The sequence below is a fragment of the Eubalaena glacialis genome, chromosome 14 (assembly GCF_028564815.1).
Source record: "Eubalaena glacialis isolate mEubGla1 chromosome 14, mEubGla1.1.hap2.+ XY, whole genome shotgun sequence".
Lineage (NCBI taxonomy): Eukaryota > Metazoa > Chordata > Mammalia > Artiodactyla > Balaenidae > Eubalaena > Eubalaena glacialis.
Window position 1 is genome coordinate 52,992,240 of NC_083729.1, and position 20,512 is coordinate 53,012,751.

At 39.6% G+C, this 20,512-nt stretch overlaps 1 protein-coding gene across 3 annotated transcripts in view; it reads right to left on the reverse strand.

Annotated features, from left to right (window-relative positions):
• XPO1 (exportin 1) overlaps nucleotides 1-20,512 on the reverse strand; it is a 163,848-nt gene that overhangs the window by 62,355 nt on the left and 80,981 nt on the right. The window contains exon 1 of one of the 3 annotated variants that reach the window (XM_061210923.1): nucleotides 565-676. The exons of 1 other annotated variant lie outside the window; for it this stretch is intronic. The gene's annotated coding sequence lies outside the window, so the exon portion shown is untranslated. Of the gene's footprint in view, nucleotides 1-548; nucleotides 677-20,512 lie in introns of those variants that run through there. One more of the 3 variants, XM_061210922.1, reaches the window with a different exon arrangement.

Consider the following 20,512-nt stretch of genomic DNA (forward strand, 5'->3'; position numbering starts at 1 on the left):
CTAGAGAGGGTACGGTCTCAGTGAAATATAAAAGAATGTGCAAACCAAGTGAATTTGTATTATAGTCTATTTGAACATAATTGGCAATGAATTATTGTTTGGGGTTCATTTATTCATTCATTTACACACTTAGTCGCCATCATTATCCTCAACAGTTATAAAAGCTGCCTGATCTTTCTAGAGCAGCCAGAAAGATTTGAAGAAATGCATATCTAATCAATTCTTTCTCTTGCCTAAAACCCTCAATGGAAACCCATTGTTCTTAGTATCAAGGACACCAGTGTTAACAAGTCTTATCAAGTCTACCTCCAGAGCCACTGCAGATGTTTCTCTCCTCCTCACTCCCTAAGGGTCAGCTGGCCTTTTGGTTTCCCAGTGGCATAAAACCCTTTTCTTTGAGAAGGCAGTTCCGTCTCCTGCAACATTCTGTAATCTTGGCTAAAGTAATTCCATTTATCTTCAATTCTTACTTTAAAAGCCAGTTTCTAAGGGAGACTCTCCATGATCAGCCCCTCCCTTCAGGGTCTCCTTATACTTTAGGTACTAACCTTTCTTCTCACTCACCCCACTTCAATCCAGTATCTGTTTCATGTCTGTCTCCTCTGCTAGACTGTCAACAGGACCACAGGTCTCCTCAGTGCTCAGCAGCAAGCAGAGTACCTCGCCAAATAGTAGGTGCTCAACAGATCTTTGCTGAAAGAAGGAACACATTTATTACACGCTCACTACAGCCTACTACCTGCCAGGTGATATGTGGGGCACTGCAGCGACAGAGCTGAGTAAAACAGGGTGTCTGCCTTCAATGGATCAGACTTACAAGCCACTGTTACCACAGAGCACAAGCGCTTTTAAGGGATGTGGGTACCAGGTGCCTTGGGTGGAGGGAGGAGAAAGCACCAACACTCAGAAAACATGAAAACAAACATTTCCACTTAGTACATGCTGGGCTCTGAACTAAAACCTGTACAACATTATCTCGCTCAGTCAATTCTCATGACAACCCCGTGTGGTGGTTCAGGAGCTTGCCTAAGGCCACAGCCAGTATTTGAATCCAGCTTATCCAGGTCTTCTAACTTCAAAGCAGAAAGCTACACATAGATATACAACAGCTGACATAGTGAGTCCCTGGGAATATGTCCAGCCACTTCACCATGCCCTGTTAACAATTTAAAAGGGGGCCATAATAGCCAATTTAAAAATTGATTTAAATTTTAAAAGTGTTGAATATGTAATACATTCACATGTTTTTTCCACATGTTTTTCTGAATAGACAATGCATTCTCACAGTTCAAACATTTCAAAAAATAAGCAGGTTCAGTTAAAAGTTTCCCACTCCATGTAAGTTGGTACAGCCACTATGAAAAACAGTATGGCGGTTCCTCAAAAAACTAAAAACAGAGTTGCCATATGACCCAGCAGTCCCACTCCTGGGCACATATCCAGACAAAACTATCATTCAAAAAGATACATGCACCCCTATGTTCGTAGCAGCACTATTCACAATAGCCAAGACATGGAACAACCTAAATGGCCATCGACAGATGAATGGATAAAGAAGATGTGGTACATATATACAATGGAATACTAACCAGCCATAAAAAAGAACAAAATAATGCCATTTGCAGCAACATGGATGCAACTAGAGATTATCATACTAAGCAAAGTAAGCCAGAAAGAAAAAGACAAATACCATATGATATCACTTATATGTGGAATCTAAAATATGACACACATGAACCTATCTATGAAACAGACACAGACTCACAGACATAGAGAACAGACTTGTGGTTGCCAACGGGGAGGAGGGTTGGGGGAGGGATGGATTGGGAGTTTGGGATTAGCAGATGCAAATGATTATATATAGAATGGATAAATAACAAGATCCTACTGTATAGCACAGGGAACTATATTCAATATCCTGTGATAAACCATAATGGGAAAAGAATATAAAAAAGAATGTATATACATGTATAACTGAATCACTTTGCTGTACAGCAGAAATTAACACAACATTGTAAATCAACTATACTTTAATTAAAAAAAAAAGTTTCCTACTCCTGTCTCCCATTAGCTCAAGCCCAGTTTACCAAAGCTAATCCCAGTTATAATTACTGTATGCATTATTCCAGAATTTCTTTATGAATAAACAAATAAAAATATATACTCTTATTTTGCCTTTAAATTTTTTAGAATTTTATTTTATTTATTTATTTACTTAAAAAAAAATTTTTTTTGGCCGTGTCATGCAGCATGTGGGATCTTAGTTCCCCGACCAGAGATCGAACCCGTGCCCCCTGCAGTGCAAGTGCAGCGTCCTAACCACTGGACTGCCAGAAATTACCTAAATTTTATTTTCTAATTTTTAGAAATTAAAGTATAGTTAATGTACAGTATTATATAAGTTATAGTGTGCAAAATAGTGATTCACAATTTTTAAAGGTTATACTCCATTTATAGTTATTATAAAATATTTGCCCCTTTTTTTTCTCACAAAAGGTAGCATACCATACACACTGTTCCACACCTTGTTTTTTTCAGTCAGTGATATATATTTTGGAGATCTTTCTGTATCATCACCACATCATTCTTTCTTGACAGCATAGTATTCCATTTCAGGGATATATTACAATTTATTTGACTGATTCCTTATTGATAGACATTTGGATTGTTTCCAGTGTTTTCCTATTACAAACAATGCTGCAATGAATAACCTTGTACATAGGTCAATTAGCACGTGTGCAAGTATACCTGCAGGATAAATTCCTAGGAGTGGTACTGCTGGGTCAAAGGGCATGTGTAATTTTGACAGATATTGCCAAACTGCCCTCTGTAGGGATTAAATCAATCTACATTCCCACCAGCAGTGGGTGAGGGCACCTGTTTTCCCACGGCCTCTCAACACACAGTGTTAATGAAGTTCTGGTTATTTGCCAGTCTAATGGGTAAAAAATGGCACCATTTTTTGGCATTTTTCTTATTGTAAGTGAAGTTGAGCTTTTTTTTTTTTTTTTTAATGTTTAAGAGCTTATATTTCCTTCTTTCTGAACTGTCTATTCACACCCTTTATCTGTTTCTCTTTTGTTGGTCTTTTTCTCTGGGTCAGAAGCTTTTTCTGTATAAGGGAGATTAGTTTCTGCCTATGATGTAAGTTGTAGCCACTTTCCTATAATATTGTGTTAGAAGTTCTGACTGACGCAAAAGAACATGTATTAAATATGATGTAAAAATATTCAAAAGGAGAAGGCACTATATCATTATTTGAACATGATTATATAGCTAGATAACTTTAAAAATTGATTCAAATTAATACAATTATTTGATTACCTCCTGATACAGGAAATCGAAAATAGTGCTGGATCCAATGGGAAGCTATAAGAGAATACACACACATTAATACCATTCCTATATCCTAAGAATAATAAAAATATGATGAAAAAGAGACAATTCAAAATAACCACAAAAAATATAAAGTACCTAGAAGTAATTTTGGCAAAGAAAGAGTATGACCTATATGAAGAAAAATATAAAATTTTATTTGTCTTCTTTATTAAAAGAAGACTTGAATAACTGAAAACACAGACTAAGTTATTGGATGAGGAAATTACATATTTGAAAGAGGTCACTTAATTATCTTATAGGTTTAATACCATTAAAACAAAACTAAACTAAATAATTTTAAATTTGAGAAAGTGTTTTCATGTAAAAAAATGAAAAATAAATATACACATATACATATGTTTTAATTCTGAAAAGGGGAGTCATGATGTTAACATATATTATAACAGATGTTAACATATATTATACAGCAATAATAATTAAAGCAGTGTGGTATAAGGGCAAGATTAAACAGATGAATCAGTAGTCCAAAAATGTATCCAACTGTAAATAGGAAGATGATACACAGTCGTCCTTCAGTATCCTCAGGGGGATTAATGGTTTCAGGACCCATACCAAAACCCACAGATGCTTAAGTCCCTTATATAAAATGGTATATCCACAGATGCAGAACCCACAGATACAGAGGGCCGACTGTATACTAACAAGAGGCACACAACATAACTGGGAAAGAAAAATTATAATTCTAATAAAAATTAATGCTTAGGTAGTGTATACTCTCTGCCTGACATTCTTTTAAATTCCTCGTGTAAATCAATTCAATTAATCCTTGTTTCAGTCCCATGAGATAGATGCTACTTAACTGATGAGGAAACTGAGGCACAAGGAGGGTCAGTCACTTTTTCAAGGTCATAGATACAGCTAGAGAGTGGCAGGGCAGGGCTGAAATCTAGACAATTGGCTTCAGAGTCTGTGGTCTTAACCATTTGTAATTAGGATAACTAATTACCAATTTATTAAAAGTGAAAAGTAAGAGTACAGGCAAAAATACTTTAATAATGCATATTTGAAAATCTGGGACTTCCCTGGTGGCGCAGTGGTTAAGAATCCGCCTGCCAATGCAGGAGACACGGGTTTGAGCCCTGGTCTGGGAAGATCCCATATGCCGCGGAGCAATTAAGCCCGTGCGCCACAATTACTGAGCCTGCGCTCTAGAGCCCGCGAGCCACAACTACTGAGCCTGCATGCCGCAACTACTGAAGCCCACGTGCCTAGATCCCGGGCTCCGCAACAAGAGAAGCCACGGCAATGAGAAGCCCACACACTGCAACGAAGAGTAGCCGCGGCTCGCCACAACTAGAGAAAGCCTGAGTAGCAACGAAGACCCAACGCAGCCCAAAATAAGTATAATTAATTAATTAATTAAAAAAATAAAAAGCTCAAATTAAAAAAAAAAGAAAATTAGCTATAGAACATCATACAGCTTCTCTAATGTAATTCTTTTGCTTTGCTTTTACATTTTTGTATTGTTTGAAGTCTTTTGCAACTATAAACCCTTTCATAATTTAAAGAAAAAAATAATGGGATATTTTGAATTTTAAATAATCTTTGACTATGCATGAATTATTTCCCACCTGTTTATCCAGTTGAAATAATATATTATCTATTCTTTCTTCTTTCAGGATTGATGATCTATCTTCCTTAAAAACATATTTATTAATTTCCTACGGTTTGCATTGAGTGAAAATGGACAAGATAAATGCTGTAAATTAGGAGAATTTGGGACAGTGTGGATGTAGATTCTCAGACATATGAAAGTTATTAAAAACAGCAGGCTGTTTGGACAATAGAATTAAATAAAGCTCGTCAAAAAAGGAAAAGTGAAATGAGCAAGTAAACTTTTTTTGTAAACTATATATATATATAAACTATTTTAGTAAACAAAGTCTATGTATCAGCAATTTTCATTTATTTTTTAATTTCTACACATATTCCTCACACACCCCTGCCACTATACCTTTCCAACAAGAATATGCAGCAAGGCATTTACAAAGCTGAAAAGTAACTCCAACCCATCACTAACATACTCAGGGTTTTGTTAAGGACCTCAGGTGTGGGTTTGGACATTAGTTAAAATATGAAATAAAAAAGATACTCAAAAAAAAAAAAAGATACTCAGTACTTTTATTCAGTTGTGGGATAGAATTTTCAATAAATAAGGAAATATTTAGGAACATCATATTTATATGTTTTTAAAATTTTTAAATTTTAATTAATTAATTATGGCTGTGCCATGCAGCTTGTGGGAGCTTAGTTCCCCGACCAGGGATTGAACCCCTGCCCTTGGCAGTGAAAGCGTGGGAGTCCTAACCACTGGACTGCCAGGAAATTCCCAAATTTATGTTTTTTTTAAAGTCTCTAAATATAGTCTCTGATTGCTAAAACATTCAATAACTCAGTAAAATACATGATCAAAGACCCACTGAAAAAGAACGACTTGACATCCATCACTTCAGAGAGACAGAAATCTCCAGGCGCTGAATCCATTAGGTTCTGATCCCAGCTAGTCCCTATGAATAAAGCCTCACGGTGACAGATTCATCTCTTTCAGTTTTACATATATCAGAAATCTTACGGGTTGATTTCACTCTTGATTTCTTAATGATAGTTTTTTTAAGGAAACTTTTGTGAGAAAAAATAAGTTGTTCATCAGGTTTACGCTTATTCTGAATTTTTTAACATTGAGTGGAGGCAGGCAGAGGTAGCAGAAAGAGCACTGGAGTGGAATCAGAGAAAGGGTGACCTAACTGTGTCATTGGTCATTGTATCTTTTAAACTGTCATGTTCCCCCCGACTTTGAGCCCTAAATTCTTCATCTATGAATTAACGCTGTCCTGCATAGTGTCGCTTAGAGGGAAAACTGAGCCTGTGTATGTAAAAGTAATTTTAGAAAGTTGTGCTCTACATTTGTTTTGTATTATGTTTAAGGCCTCTTGTCAATATTATTGTCAAAGTATGTGACTGAGAAAGTTGCTTTGTGACCATCCTCTTGTGCCATTCCCTACCCAGATTCTGCTCCCTCTATCCTGAGCTGCTCCCTGCTCCCTGAACATTCTAGGCTTTCTCACTCCTTACATTTTGGCACAATAAATAACTTCTTTATCTTAAAACACTCACTAGACTTCTAGAACATCATTCATCCCTGGTTTTCCTCTTATTTTAGTTTCCTTTTCTGGATCTTTCTCTTTTTCCACACCTCTAAATATTAGTATTTCCCAGCTCACTTCTAAGACTTCTAACTCTACACTCATTTCCTTGGTGATCCCATCAAAGTCCCATGCTGATGAATGCTAGGCTCTATATGATCTCCTCCTGCATATTTCTCTAATTTAATCTCCTGCTGTATTTCTCTCCCACTCACTCAGTTCTGGCCCCACTGCCTACCTCAGGGCCTTTGCACTTGCTGTTGTCCTCCTTCCACAGTTCCTCCCTTACTTCACTCAAGTCTCTGCTCAAATGTTATCTCCTTAGAGAGTCCTTCTCTTCACCATCTTATTTAAAATGGCCCATACAAGGCTTCCCTGGTGGCGCAGTGGTTAAGAATACACCTGCCAATGCAGGGGACATGGGTTCAAGCCCTGGTCTGGGAAGATCCCACATGCCATGGAGCAACTAAGCCCATGTGCCACAACTACTGAGCCTGCGCTCTAGAGCCCACGAGCCACAACTACTGAGCCCGCGTGCCGCAACTACTGAAGCCTGCGCACCTAGAGCCTGTGCTCCACAACAAGAGAAGCCACCGCAATGAGAAGCCCATGCACCGCAACGAAGAGTAGCCCCCACTCATCGCAACTAGAGAAAGTCCGCATGCAGCAACGAAGACCCAACACGGTTAAAATTTAATTAATTAATTAAAAAAAAACAGGCTCATACCACCCTAGACCCTCTCTCATCCTTCATCCTTTTTGTCATTTATACATTTATTTGTGTACTTGTCTATTATCAGTCCCCCCAGGAGGGCACAGAATTGACTCTCTGTTCACTGTTCCATCTCCAGAGCCCACTGACCGGCACACAGTAAGCCCTGTAATTGTTGGAATGAATGAATAAATGAATGAATGCTGCTTCCTCTGACTGGAATGCCATTCATCTGCCTAACTTCTACTCATCTGTAAAGAGCACCCTAAATATTACCTCCCTTGAGTAGCCTTTCCTTATTGACCAAGCTGGTTTACCTTCTTCACCTCTGTGTGTTTATAATACTTTCCTAGTTTAGGTTAAATCCATTAGAGCATCTCAGTTGTTTGTTTACTTGTCTGCTCCCCCACCTCTCTGCTGCTTCTTTTGTTGTTCTAATTCATGGGCAAAACAAATATCTTGCTGGGAATGAAATTGTGCAACTTTTCTATAGATTTGATCATTTTTACCTATTTATTTATTTATTTTAAAAGTGATTTTTAAAATTAATTTATTATTTATTTATTTATTTATTTTTGGCTGCATTGGGTCTTCATTTCTACACAGGCTTTCTCTAGTTGCGGCGAGCGGGGATTACTCTTCACTGCAGTGCGGGGGCTTCTCATTGCGGTGGCTTCTCTTATTGCGGAGCACGGGCTCTAGATGTGCAGGCTTCAGTAGTTGCGGCACACGGGCTCAGTAGTTGTGGCTCACGGGCTTAGTTGCTCCGCGGCATGTGGGATCTTCCGGGACTAGGGAGCAAACCCATGTCCCCTGCATTGGCAGGCGGATTCTTAACCACTGCGTCACCAGGGAAGTCCCTTGATCATTTTTAAAATAAAAAAATTAGAAGATAAAATACATATATCTTTGTATTTAATATTATTAATTAAAAATTAGAAGATAAAATACATATATCTTTGTATTTAATATTATTAATTAAAATTTTTTATAGGTATTGATAGAATATTGTTCAAAAATGCTGTCATATGGGTTGCAAATATTTTTTTTTTTTTTTAAATTTTTATTTATTTATTTATGGCTGTGTTGGGTCTTCGTTTCTGTGCGAGGGCTTTCTCTAGTTGTGGCAAGCGGGGGCCACTCTTCATCGCGGTGCACGGGCCTCTCACTATCGCGGCCTCTCTTGTTGCGGAGCACAGGCTCCAGACGCGCAGGCTCAGTAATTGTGGCTCACGGGCCCAGCCGCTCCGCGGCATGTGGGATCTTCCCAGACCAGGGCTCGAACCCGCGTCCCCTGCATTGGCAGGCAGACTCTCAACCACTGCGCCACCAGGGAAGCCCGGGTTGCAAATATTTTTAGCAGGATTTTGATTATGGCTTTTGGACTTTTTCATTATTGCTATTGTTCATCCTTTTCTGTAGTCACATATATCTGTCTTTTTCTTTTCGGGCTTCTGACTTTCCCGAGTTGTTTAGGCCTTTCTGGCCATAAGTTTATATAAATTTTTGTTCACATTTATTTTTCTAATTATATATTGTAACTTTTCATGTTTAATTTTTTAATCTATGTGAAAAATATTTTAGCATTTGGAATATAGGAGGTAGAGGACTAGTCTTATTCTCTAACAAATGTTAAATAAGGAGATAGTTCAGACAGAAAACTTACTTTCGCCCTAATAGTACAGAAAACTAGCTCTATCTGCTTCTTTCCCACAGCTGGGGAGGAAGTTTTCCACACCTGGGGAGGATTTCCCAAGTGCTAACTCTTTTGGTGGGTCTTGATGCATTATCGAATCCAGAATCCATTTCTGACTCCAGTTAGAATGAACTCTAAGTGTAATACATGTTCACTGTGGAAAATATAGAAACGGGCTCTTGAGATGATATCATGACTTTGACAGTAAATAGGTGACCCAGCATCCTATCAAGAACAAAGCCAGGGCTTCCCTGGTGGCGCAGTGGTTGAGAATCTGCCTGCCAATGCAGGGGACACGTGTTCGAGCCCTGGTCTGGGAAGATCCCACATGCCGTGGAGCAACTAGGCCCGTGAGCCACAACTACTGAGCCTGCGCGTCTGGAGCTTGTGCTCCGCAACAAGAGAGGCCCGCGCACCGCGAGGAGAAGCGCGGTGGCAGGCGGATTCTTAACCACTGCGCCACCAGGGAAGCCCCAGAATTGTGTTCATTTGATATAAACTTTTTCAGCCTCAAAACTTGAATAGCAGTGATATTTAAACCATGTTCTGAGGAGTCCGGGGGGACAACGAAAGCACCCCAGGGGCTGCTGCGGGGCTGCTGGCAGAGGGTAGGTGGGCTCTAGATCACCCACTCTGGATCCAACCAAGTGGGTCTGTATAAAATTTCATTAAAAAAGAAAAGTTTGAAAACCGCAATCTACAAGTAAGACCAATGTTCAAATGCAGGATTACAAAATTGCAGTGTATTTAATTTTGTTTCAGTATGATACTGTTTCTTACATTTAAAGTAATAATGATGATTTGGACCCCACTCTTGTTCCAAAGTCTTTCCCCTACCCTGCCCTATCTTCAGTTTCTCCTCAGACCTGGGTCCTTGACCTCCTCTCCTCTCTCACTCCCTCCCTTTGGGCCCAGTTCTTTATGCCTTCATTCCTTCCTTTTCCAGTCTGTAGCTCTTGGTCCTTCACTTTGACCCCCAGTTCCCTTGCCTTCTTGTGGTTCCACCTGCAAAGGGACCCTCAGGGCAGCCAGGCTAGGCAGGATTTCCCATTATCCACAGCAGCCTTTTCAAACCTCCACAAATCTTTGACCCTCCCACCTCACCCTCCAAGAATGACCTCACCTCCTACTTAGCGAAAACAGAAAGCTTTAAAAGGAACTCCCCCGACTTCCTGCCTCCAAAATAACACCCCTCCTTTCCACCTATTAAGGCTATTTTTTCCACCTATGTTGTGGATCACACACCCCACCCCCGTTCTCTTGGGCTTTGCACTATTAATCATCCTCTCCCTCTGAATCTTGCATCGCTCCGGCTCACTAGTCTTTCACTTGGTCAGTTATAACTCAACAATTCGATTGAGTCACCATGAAAGCTCTTGTCTGTCTATTTGTGGGCACTTCTGTGATGCTCCTATGCCCATGGACCCAAGGGTTCTTTTAGTTATGCTGGCTCCTTTGTCAAGAAGCTTAAGTTTACCAAAGAAGCAGTGACAAATAGCTAGAAGAAATCTCTATGCATATAGTTCTTTTTGAGCTTTTTTTTTTTTTTAATTAATTAATTAATTAATTAATTAATTTATGGCTGTGTTGGGTTTTCGTTTCTGTGCAAGGGCTTTCTCTAGTTGCAGCAAGTGGGGGCCACTCTTCATCGCGGTGCGCAGGCCTCTCACTATCATGGCCTCTCTTGTTGTGGAGCACAGGCTCCAGACGCGCAGGCTCAGTAATTGTGGCTCACGGCCCTAGTTGCTCCGCAGCATGTGGGATCTTCCCAGACCAGGGCTCGAAGCCGTGTCCCCTGCATTGGCAGGCAGATTCTCAACCACTGCGCCACCAGGGAAGCCCGAGCTTTTTTTTAAAAAAAAATCATCATGGAATTGATGGTTTGGGTCATATTTGTGGAATGGAATAAAGAGAAGGTTCTTTTGAGAGTTTTTTAACTGATGTTTTTGATTACACAGAGGAAGGTGGGGAGGGAAAAGGTGGAAAGACTTAACCAAGTTACTGAAAATAATACTGGAATAATTGTCAAGTATTATACCAGGATAACAATGAAGAGGATGATGCAACTTCTGGATCTGTTGATGAGTCAGATGCATCTCTCTTGAAGCTAGTAAGACAGTTTGGCAGGAATTAACAATTTTCAGAGACCCAAGGATCCAAATAACGTACCAAATGACTGGTCTCAGAAACTGAACTTGCTGTTATCTACATCTCATAGACCAAGAAGAGATGACACATAATCCAGAATAAGGGAATAGATGTCCTTAATGTTTCTGAGAAGGCATTAGAACTAGAAGTCATAAAAACAAACTTAGCACAGGGTGCCCAGTAATTTTTTTCTCTCTATTCCCAACTCCTTTGTCTAAAGTTTAAAAAATAAGTGAAAATATTTGAGGCTAGTTTGGCTTTTAAGTTTCGCTAGGTTTCATTCCCTGGATTGTAAGTATCAGCAAACCATTCCCATTTATTTGTTCAGCCCCCTCCATTACAGTGCACTTATGATTTGTCTTTGTAACTATTCCTTGACACCCTTGTATTAAGTAATGTCAAAAAGCAAGATACGTTGTTGATATTGAAATAGTTTCCTGCCAAGGGCCCTTGCTAAATTAAGATTTAATCTTACGCTCTTAGCTTCCATAGAAAGGTGATTATATGGAATGTCCTTTCAAAGAAATATTTCCTGTATCTTTTGTAAAGTCAAATCCAAGACATCCATTTATTCATTCATTTAACAAATATTTATTGAATCCTGATTACATGGCAGGCTGGGGATACAAACATGAATGAAACCCAGTGCCTGCCTTGAAGGAGAACACAACCTGGTGAGGTACAGACACATAAATAAATCATAATATAGTGTTGGAGTGTCTGTAATTAGAGGCATGAATAAAGTGCTATAGGAGCAGAAGGAGAGGGAGTAATTCAGCCTCCAGGTAAAGGAGGCCAACAGAAGAAGTTGGATATTGAAGGTTGAGAAGGGCTACCCTGACCAAGAGGGGGAAGAGAAAGGCTTTCTAGAGCCAAGAGCTGAATAAAGTTGGACAAGTATGAATTTGCTTCCTAAATTCAGAGAACAGTCATTAGGATAGAAAAAGGACACTAGGAAGTATCCAGAGGTGAGGCCAGAAAAGTAGGTTAGGCTCCGATTTTAAAGAGACTTGCGGTATCATAATGGATAACATTTAGGCCCTGGAGTCAGATTGCCCTGTGTAACTAATTTACCATTTGCTAGCTATGAAATCTTGGATGACGCAACATCCTAAGCCTCAGCCTCATTTCCCCATCTGTAAAAGAAGAATGCATTCATTTAACAGTATTTATTGATCACCCACTATGGGCCAAGCACATAATAATAATACCTGCCTAATAGGGTTGTTTTGAGGACAAGTTAATAAATGTAAAGCATTTTGAATGGTGCTTGACCCATAGTAAGTGCTGACTAAATGTTAGTTATTAGTATTAATGATTGTAATGTTGCAATGTCTTCTTCAATGACAAAGGGTATGCTTTTTATCCTGAAAACAACAGGGAGCTGTTTAAGATTTCTAGGGGAGGAACAAGATAGGATTTCATTTTAGAAAAATTATTGCCTGAAGAGGATAGAGGGGAAGATTGGAGAGAGAGATAAGAGATGGGAAGAAAAAGAGAAGGTGATTCCAGTAGTCTGAGATTGAGCACATAACATATATTAGTGGTGATGAGGTTGGATATGAAGGCAGAGGTCTGAGAAATGTCTAGATGAGAGAACTTGATCACTGATGTTGTAGGTGAGGTAGGGATGAGGAATTTAAAATGACCTTCACATTTTTGGTGTGGGTGATAGGATTAATGGCATCCTTAACTGAGACGGTAACACAAGAAACTGACATGATGTTGGCAGAGGTTGAATGACCAAGTGTCCAGCTTGGGACAACAGGAAAGGGATATAGATTGGTAAGTGAGGATAATAACTTTAATATTGTACGTGTTGCCTTTGACGGTGAAGATAGGAAGAAGTAAAAAAGAAAAACAAGCAAAAACCAAACGGATCTGGATTTCAACAGAAAGGCGCTATAGAGTCAGAGATTTGGGAGTCATTCAACCTAAGAGTTGAATTGTGGAGTGAATGAGATCTTGCCAAGACAACCTTGAGGAAAACTGACATTTCAGCAGTGGGCTGAGAAACAGAAATCAATCATTGTCAATATTTGAAACTCCTCATGGTGCCCAACCTCAGTTTTGTCTTTCTCCTTATCTCAATATAATCATTACCCTGATTTTTGTACTTATCACTCTTATTTTCCTTCAGTTTTATGACACATATATATGTTCTTAAATACTTCATGTTTTCATTGTGTTTTCCATGTTTCACATTCCCCAACATTGCTTGTGAGATTCATCCATACTAACATATGTGACTACAGTACTTAATTTTCACTGTTATATAATATTCCATCACATCAAGATAAAACCACCTATCCATTCTAGTATAAATGAGCATTTGGTTTGTTTCCATTTTTTGCTCTTATGAGCAATGATACCGTGAGCCTCTCAGTGCATGTCCACTGGTATATAGTACAAGAACTTCTCTAGGATTTCCAGCTATGATTTGAATCACTAGATGGTTAGATATTCATATTCTTCGGCTTTTTCAAGTAATGCCCAATTGTTTCCAAAGTAATTGTACCAATTTAAATTCCATGAGCCGTGTATAACAAACATAGCCTCACTAGCATGTGCTATTATATATATATTTTTTCTTTTTACCAACCTGAAGGTTATAAAGTGGTGTTTCATTGTGGTTTGAATTTTCAGTTCTCTGATTACTAATGAGGTTGTGCATCTTTTCAAATATTTATTTACCTTTCAAGATTTCCCTTCTGTGAAACTCTCCTTTGTATCTTTTGTCTTGCTTGGTTATGTATCTTTTGGTTAGGTATCTTTAAGTACTAGATATGAGGCTAAGGGTTTTCACGTAGGTTATCTCATTAATCCTCACAACTTACTACCTTGAATCTTTCCTGGGATCAAGGGATTTATATATGTTAATAAGTCTTTGCCTCTGTATAAAGTGTCTATCTATAGATTGAAAGAAAAAGGCACACACTTGTAAGTTTCCTAACCTATTAGCAAAATGTTAGACATCCAGACCTAACACATTTATTTTAGGAATGACTTTAATTCTGGCTTTATTTCACAAATGTTATCAGAAAGCAGCATTAGTTTTATCAGTTAAAGCTTTAGTTATTTTTCATCAAAAATAGCTTGCATTTGAAATAGAGGATTATGAAAGACAGTGAGAGACTAGTGGTTTAGCCCCCTGCTTCTCTAAATTTATTTTTTTAATATTTATTTATTTATTTGGCTGTGTTGGGTCTTCATTGCTGCACGTGGGCTTTCTCTAGTTGCGGAGAGCAGGGGCTACTCTACGTTGTGTTGTGCGGGCTTCTCATCGCGGTGGCTTCTCTTGTTGTGGAGCACGGACTTTAGGTGCGTGGGCTCAGTAGTTGTGGCTTGTGGGCTTTAGAGCGCAGGCTCAGTCGTTGTGGTGCATGGGCTTAGTTGCTCCATGGCATGTGGGAATCTTCCTGGACCAGGGATCAAACCCGTGTCCCTGCATTGGCAGGCAGATTCTTAACCAGTGCGCCACCAGGGAAGTCCCTAGTCCCTTGCTTCTTCAAGTGTGAAACACAGACCAGCAGCAACAGCATCACCTCGGAGCTTGTTAGAAATGCATGAGCCTCTCTCCAGACCTACTGAATCAGAATCTGCATTTTAAAAGGTCCCCAGATGACTCTTTAGGCACTTTATAAAGTAAGAGAGAGGCTGGTTAGCTAAATGGTGGTAGACACTATGTGTGAGATCTAGTTAGCACTGAGTTTGAAAGAACATCTTTGTTTTTCCAGCACCTATAGAACAAAACTATGCCTGGCATTTTTAGGTATGAGTATTTGAATCTCTGAGGGGCCCCCCTAGGTGAAATCGAGCTGAAAAGAAGCCAGTTGTCTTGATCCATCAGGTAGGATTCTGGTCTCACAGCCCCAGAGAAGTAAAACAGAATAAACAATTTGGCCTGAAATATATCTAATTGAGGTCCAATTTACTTTTCATTTTTTTTCCAGAATGATCCATACAATTGATCCAACTCTCCATTTCATTTTGAGTGTATGATTCAGTCTGACAGTCTTACATTAACTAGATGGGTTCAACTAATAGATTTTCAAGCCAGTAGGATGATAGAAATCATTTGTACCAACAGTCTCATTTTACAGATGAGGCAAATGAAGCATTAAGCAATTAAGTGAGAGATCACAGAGAGGTTAGTGAAGACCTGAGTCCCAGTCTCAGGCTTTTCCCATTAAACCAGAAGCCCAGATTAGGAATTTCCCAACTCTCTAGATATATTTCCTGGCCTGAATGGGGTAAAATTCAGTAACTTTTTTTTTTTCTTACAATCAGGAGAATAAATTAATATTTTGGAAAAATAGCCTGATAATACAAAAATGACACAGAAAGCAACTTTCTTAATGAAAGGATTCTATAATGCCCATCTGTTTTTAATCCCTATTACAATTGTAAGCAGCAAAATAACTTAAGTGGCACCATCTTCCGTGTCCCTTTCTAACTCCAGTGCTGTGTTTGGACCTAAAGAAGCATCTGACACTCAGACCTTTCCACTCTTCTCATCATATTCTATCTTAGAATTCAAAGTAATGACTTAATATTTTAACCCTGGTGACTTTCTAATCCCTAAATTACGTTAAATAGGCTGACTCCACACTGACTGCAGTGGCCCCACCTCCAGAAGGGCAGAGGTGGGGGGACCCTATTGTTCTGGATTTCCTTTCTTTGTCCACTCCCAGCCTCTGGCCAGTCACCTTAAGCCATCCCTGTCCAGCTCTCAGAGATCTAAAAAAGGCCTGGGGTTTTCCCTGCTGCTGGACTGGTTTATGACAAATACTGTCGCTCCCCTATTTTAAAACTTCCCTTTCCCCATAATGAGTATTTCTGTGGTCACTGGGGACTTTTACAACTAATAATAAACACAGAGATTCAAGTAGCTCAAAGGGATTTACATATACTTTTAAACATCATAAAAGAAGGATACAAATAAACTGCCAGCAGAGGTGATCTCCTGGGAAGGTGGTGGGACTGGGTGGAGGGAGGTCAAGAGCACTTCTACTATGTCTGAACTGTTAGAATATTTTGCAAAGAAAATATGTTCTTTTATGACTTAAATAATTAAAGTCAGTAATCATGGAAAAACCAGAAGAACTACTTGCTCATATTAAAATTTTAATCAATCCTGAGGAAAAAGAACAAAGCTGGAGGCATAACCCTTCCAGACTTCAAACAATACTGCAAAGCTTCAGTAATCAAAACAGCGTGGTATTGGCACAAAAACAGACATATGGATCAATGGAACAGAATAAAGAGCTCAGAAATAAAGTGGCGGGGGTGGGTGGTGTTGTGATGAATTGGGAGACTGGGATTGACATATATACACTAATATGTATAAAAGGATAACTTGGGCTTCCCTGGTGGTGCAGTGGTTGAGAGTCTGCCTGCCAATGCAGGGGACACGGGTTCGCGCCCTGGTCTGGGAGGATCCCACGTGCCGCGGAGCGACTGGGCCCGTGAGCCACAACTGCTGAGCCTGCGTGTCTGGAGCCTATGCTCCGCAACAGGAGAGGCCGCGATGGTGAGAGGCCCGCGCACCACGATGAGGAGTGGCCCCCGCTTGCCGCAACTACAGAAAGCCCTAGCACAGAAACGAAGACCCAACATAGCAATCAATCAATCAATCAATAAATAAATCTTTAAAAAAAAAAAAGTAACCACAATACCATTATTAAAAAAAAAAAAAGGATAACTAATAAGAACGTGCTGTATAAAAAAATAAATAAAATTAAATTAAAAAAAAAAGTAAACCCACACACCTACAGTCAATTAATCTTTGACAAAGAATATACAATGGGAAAGAGACAGTCTCTTCAGCAAGTGGTGTTGGAAAAGTTGGACAGCCGTATGTAAATCAATGAAGTTAGAACACACCCTCACACCATACACAAAAATAAACTCAAAATGGCTTAAAGACTTAAATATAAGACATAACACCATAAAACTAGAAGAGAACATAGGCAAAACATTCTCTGACATAAATCGTTCCAATGTTTTCTTAGGTCAGTCTCCCAAAGCAATACAAATGAAAGCAAAAATAAACAAATGGGACCTAATCAAACTTATAAGCTTTTGCACAGCAAAGGAAACCATAAACAAAACAAAAAGACACCCTATGGAATGGGAGAAATTATTTGCAAATGATGCGACCAACAAGGGCTTAATTTCCAAAATATACAAACAGCTCATACAACTCAACAACAAAGAAACAACCACCCAATCGAAAAATGGGCAGAAGACCTAAACAGACATATTTCCAAAGAAGACATACAGATGGCCAACAGGCACATGAAAAGATGCTCCGACTTCCCTGGTGGCACAGTGGTTAAGAATCTGCCTGCCAATGTGGGGGATATGGGTTTGAGCCCTGGTCTGGGAAGATCCCACATGCCATGGAGCAACTAAGCCCGTGAGCCACAACTACTGAGCCTGCTCTCTAGAGCCCATGAGCCACAACTGCTGAGCCTGCATGCCACAACTACTGAAGACCATGTGCCTACAGCCTGTGCTCCACAACAAAGAGAAGCAACTGCAATGAGAAGTGCGTGCACTACAAGGAAGCGTAGCCCCCACTAGCTGCAACTAGAGAAAGCCCACGGGCAGCAACGAAGACTGAACGCAGCCAAAAATAACTAAATAAATAAATTTAAAAAAAAGAAAAAAGATGCTCAACATCACTAGTTATTTGAGAAATGCAAATCAAAACTACAGTGAGGTACCGCCTCACACTGGTCAGAATGCCCATCATTAAAAAGTCTACAAATGACAAATGCTGGAGAGGGTGTGGAGAAAAGGGAACCCTTCTACACTGTTGGTGGGAATGTAAGTTGGTTCAGCCACTATGGAAAACAGTATGGAGGCTCCTCAAAAAACTAAGAATAGGATTTCCCTGGTGGCGCAGTGGTTAAAAATCCGCCTGCCAATGCAGGGGACACGAGTTCAAGCCCTGGTCCGGGAAGATCCCACATGCCATGGAGCAACTAAGCCTGTGCACCACAACTACTGAGCCTGAACTCTAGAGCCCGCAAGCCACAACTACTGAGCCCACATGCCACAACTACTGAAGCCTGTGCTCCTAGAGCCGTGCTCCGCAACAAGAGAAGCCACCGCAATGAGAAGCCCATGCATCGCAACGAAAAGTAGCCCCCGCTCGCCGCAACTAGAGAAAGCCCGCGTGCAGCAACGAAGACCCAACACAGCCAAAAACATAAATAAATAAAAATAGATAAATTAAACAAACAAACAAACAAAAAACTAAGAATAGAACTACCATATGATTCAGCAATCCCACTCCTGGGCATATATCCAGACAAAACTATAATTCAAAAAGGTACATGCACCCCTATGTTCATAGCAGCACTATTCACAATAGCCAAGACATGGAAACAACCTAAATGTCCATAAACAGATGAATGGATGAGGATGTGGTACACATATACAATGGAATACTAACCAGCCATAAAAAAGACTGAAATAATGCCATTTGCAGCAACATGGATGCAACTAGAGATTACCATACTAAGTGAAGTAAGTCAGAAAGAGAAAGACAAATACCATATGTTATCACTTATATGTGGAATCTAAAATATGATACAAATGAACCTATCTACAAAACAGAAACAGACTCACAGACATAGAGAACAGACCTATGGTTGCCGGTGGGGTGGGGGGAGGGTGGACTGGGAGTTTGGGGTTAGTAGATGCAAACTATTACATATAGAATGGATAAACAACAAGGTCCTACTGTATAGCACAAGGAACTTTATCCAATATCCTGGGATAAACCATAATGGAAAAGAACATAAAAAAGAATGTATATATGTGTATAACTGAATCACTTTGCTGAACAGCAGAAATTAATACAACATTGTAAATCAACTATACTTCAATTAAAAACAAAAAAAGAAGAGGAAGATGAACCAAGAACTATTTTAAATAGGAATAGATCCTGGTGGAAAAAGATAAAATAGTAGGCTATATTTATGCCACAGGATTGGTATTTGAGATGTTAATTTATTAATTGTAGCAATGTGTTCTGCTCACTGTATTATTTCTCAGCCTACACACAACCCCACCCCACCCTGCTCTACACAGGTCCTTTGTGTCTAGGTCTTTTGTAATTTCATTCCTGGGAATTTTTGCAAGAGGGAAAGACAAAAGCAGTTTAGAGCCAATGGCTCTTCAGGTTTTTTTGTAAAAGTGTAAACCCAGTGAAGAAGATGGAAGAAAGAGAGGGGCACCTGCCTGCAAGAGTAATGAAATGGGGGTGCACAAGAGGGGAGATTCTCCCAGACAGAGTAGGGTCCTGGATTTCCAGGGATTTCATTACTAGTTTGGGGGCCCAGGGAGGGGTCAAGACCCCAGAGTGGATTTGGGTATCAGGATAACTAGACCCCGAGGTGTCCTGCTTGGGCAGAAATGCCCATACCCCATGGAGCAGAGTGCCATTGTATATCAGGAGACCAAGACTTTTGTGGCATTATAGGCACCACATAAAGTGCCCTCAACAATGATTGTTAACTTCTCATCACCTTAATCTGATGGGAGTGAAAATTTAGGAATAAAAGTAACATTTCCTTATTTTACATATGTGTTAAGAGTCATACCTAATATATTAATTTCACATGAATATCTTTTTGGAAATTTGATTGTAGTAGGCAGAATAATGGTCTCCCAAATATGTCCATGTCCTAATCCCCAAAATATGTTAATTTATATGGCAAAGAGACATTGCAGATGTGATTAAGAACCTTGAGATGGGGAAATTATCCTGGATTATTTGGGTGAGTCCAGTGTAATCACAAGAGGTTTTCAAAGTGGGAGAGGGAGGTGGAAGAGGAGCTCAGTGACCTGACATTACTGGCTTAGAAGATGGAGGAAGGGAGCCATGAGCCAAGGGATGTGGGCACTTTTAGAAGCCAGGAAACTCAAAGAAACATTCTCCCTTAGGGTCTCCATAAAGAATAGAGCCTTGCTGACATCTTGATTTTAGTCCAGTGAGACCCATGTCAGACTTCTAATCTACAGAACTATAAGATAGTAAATTTATGTTGCTCTTAGCCACTAATTTTGTGGTAATTTGTTATAGCAGCAATAGAAAACTAATACATGGTTATAGAGCCAAGTCCCTTTTTTCCCCTTGCCTCTGCTTACTAGGAACTATCTCATCTGTAACTTGGTTTTCGTCAGAAGGAAAAGAGCCTATACAAATGGCTACTCTCATTGCAAAATGAGTTGATATTCTGGCTTATAAATCATCTTTGGGCTCTTTTGCTTAGCATGATTCAGTCTCCTAGAGTTTGAGCGTGGCATTATTTCTGGAAATTGTTAAGATGACTCTTGGGTTATGAGGATGTACATAACTGAATTTCTCTACCTGCTTGATGGTGCATCGACCCACCT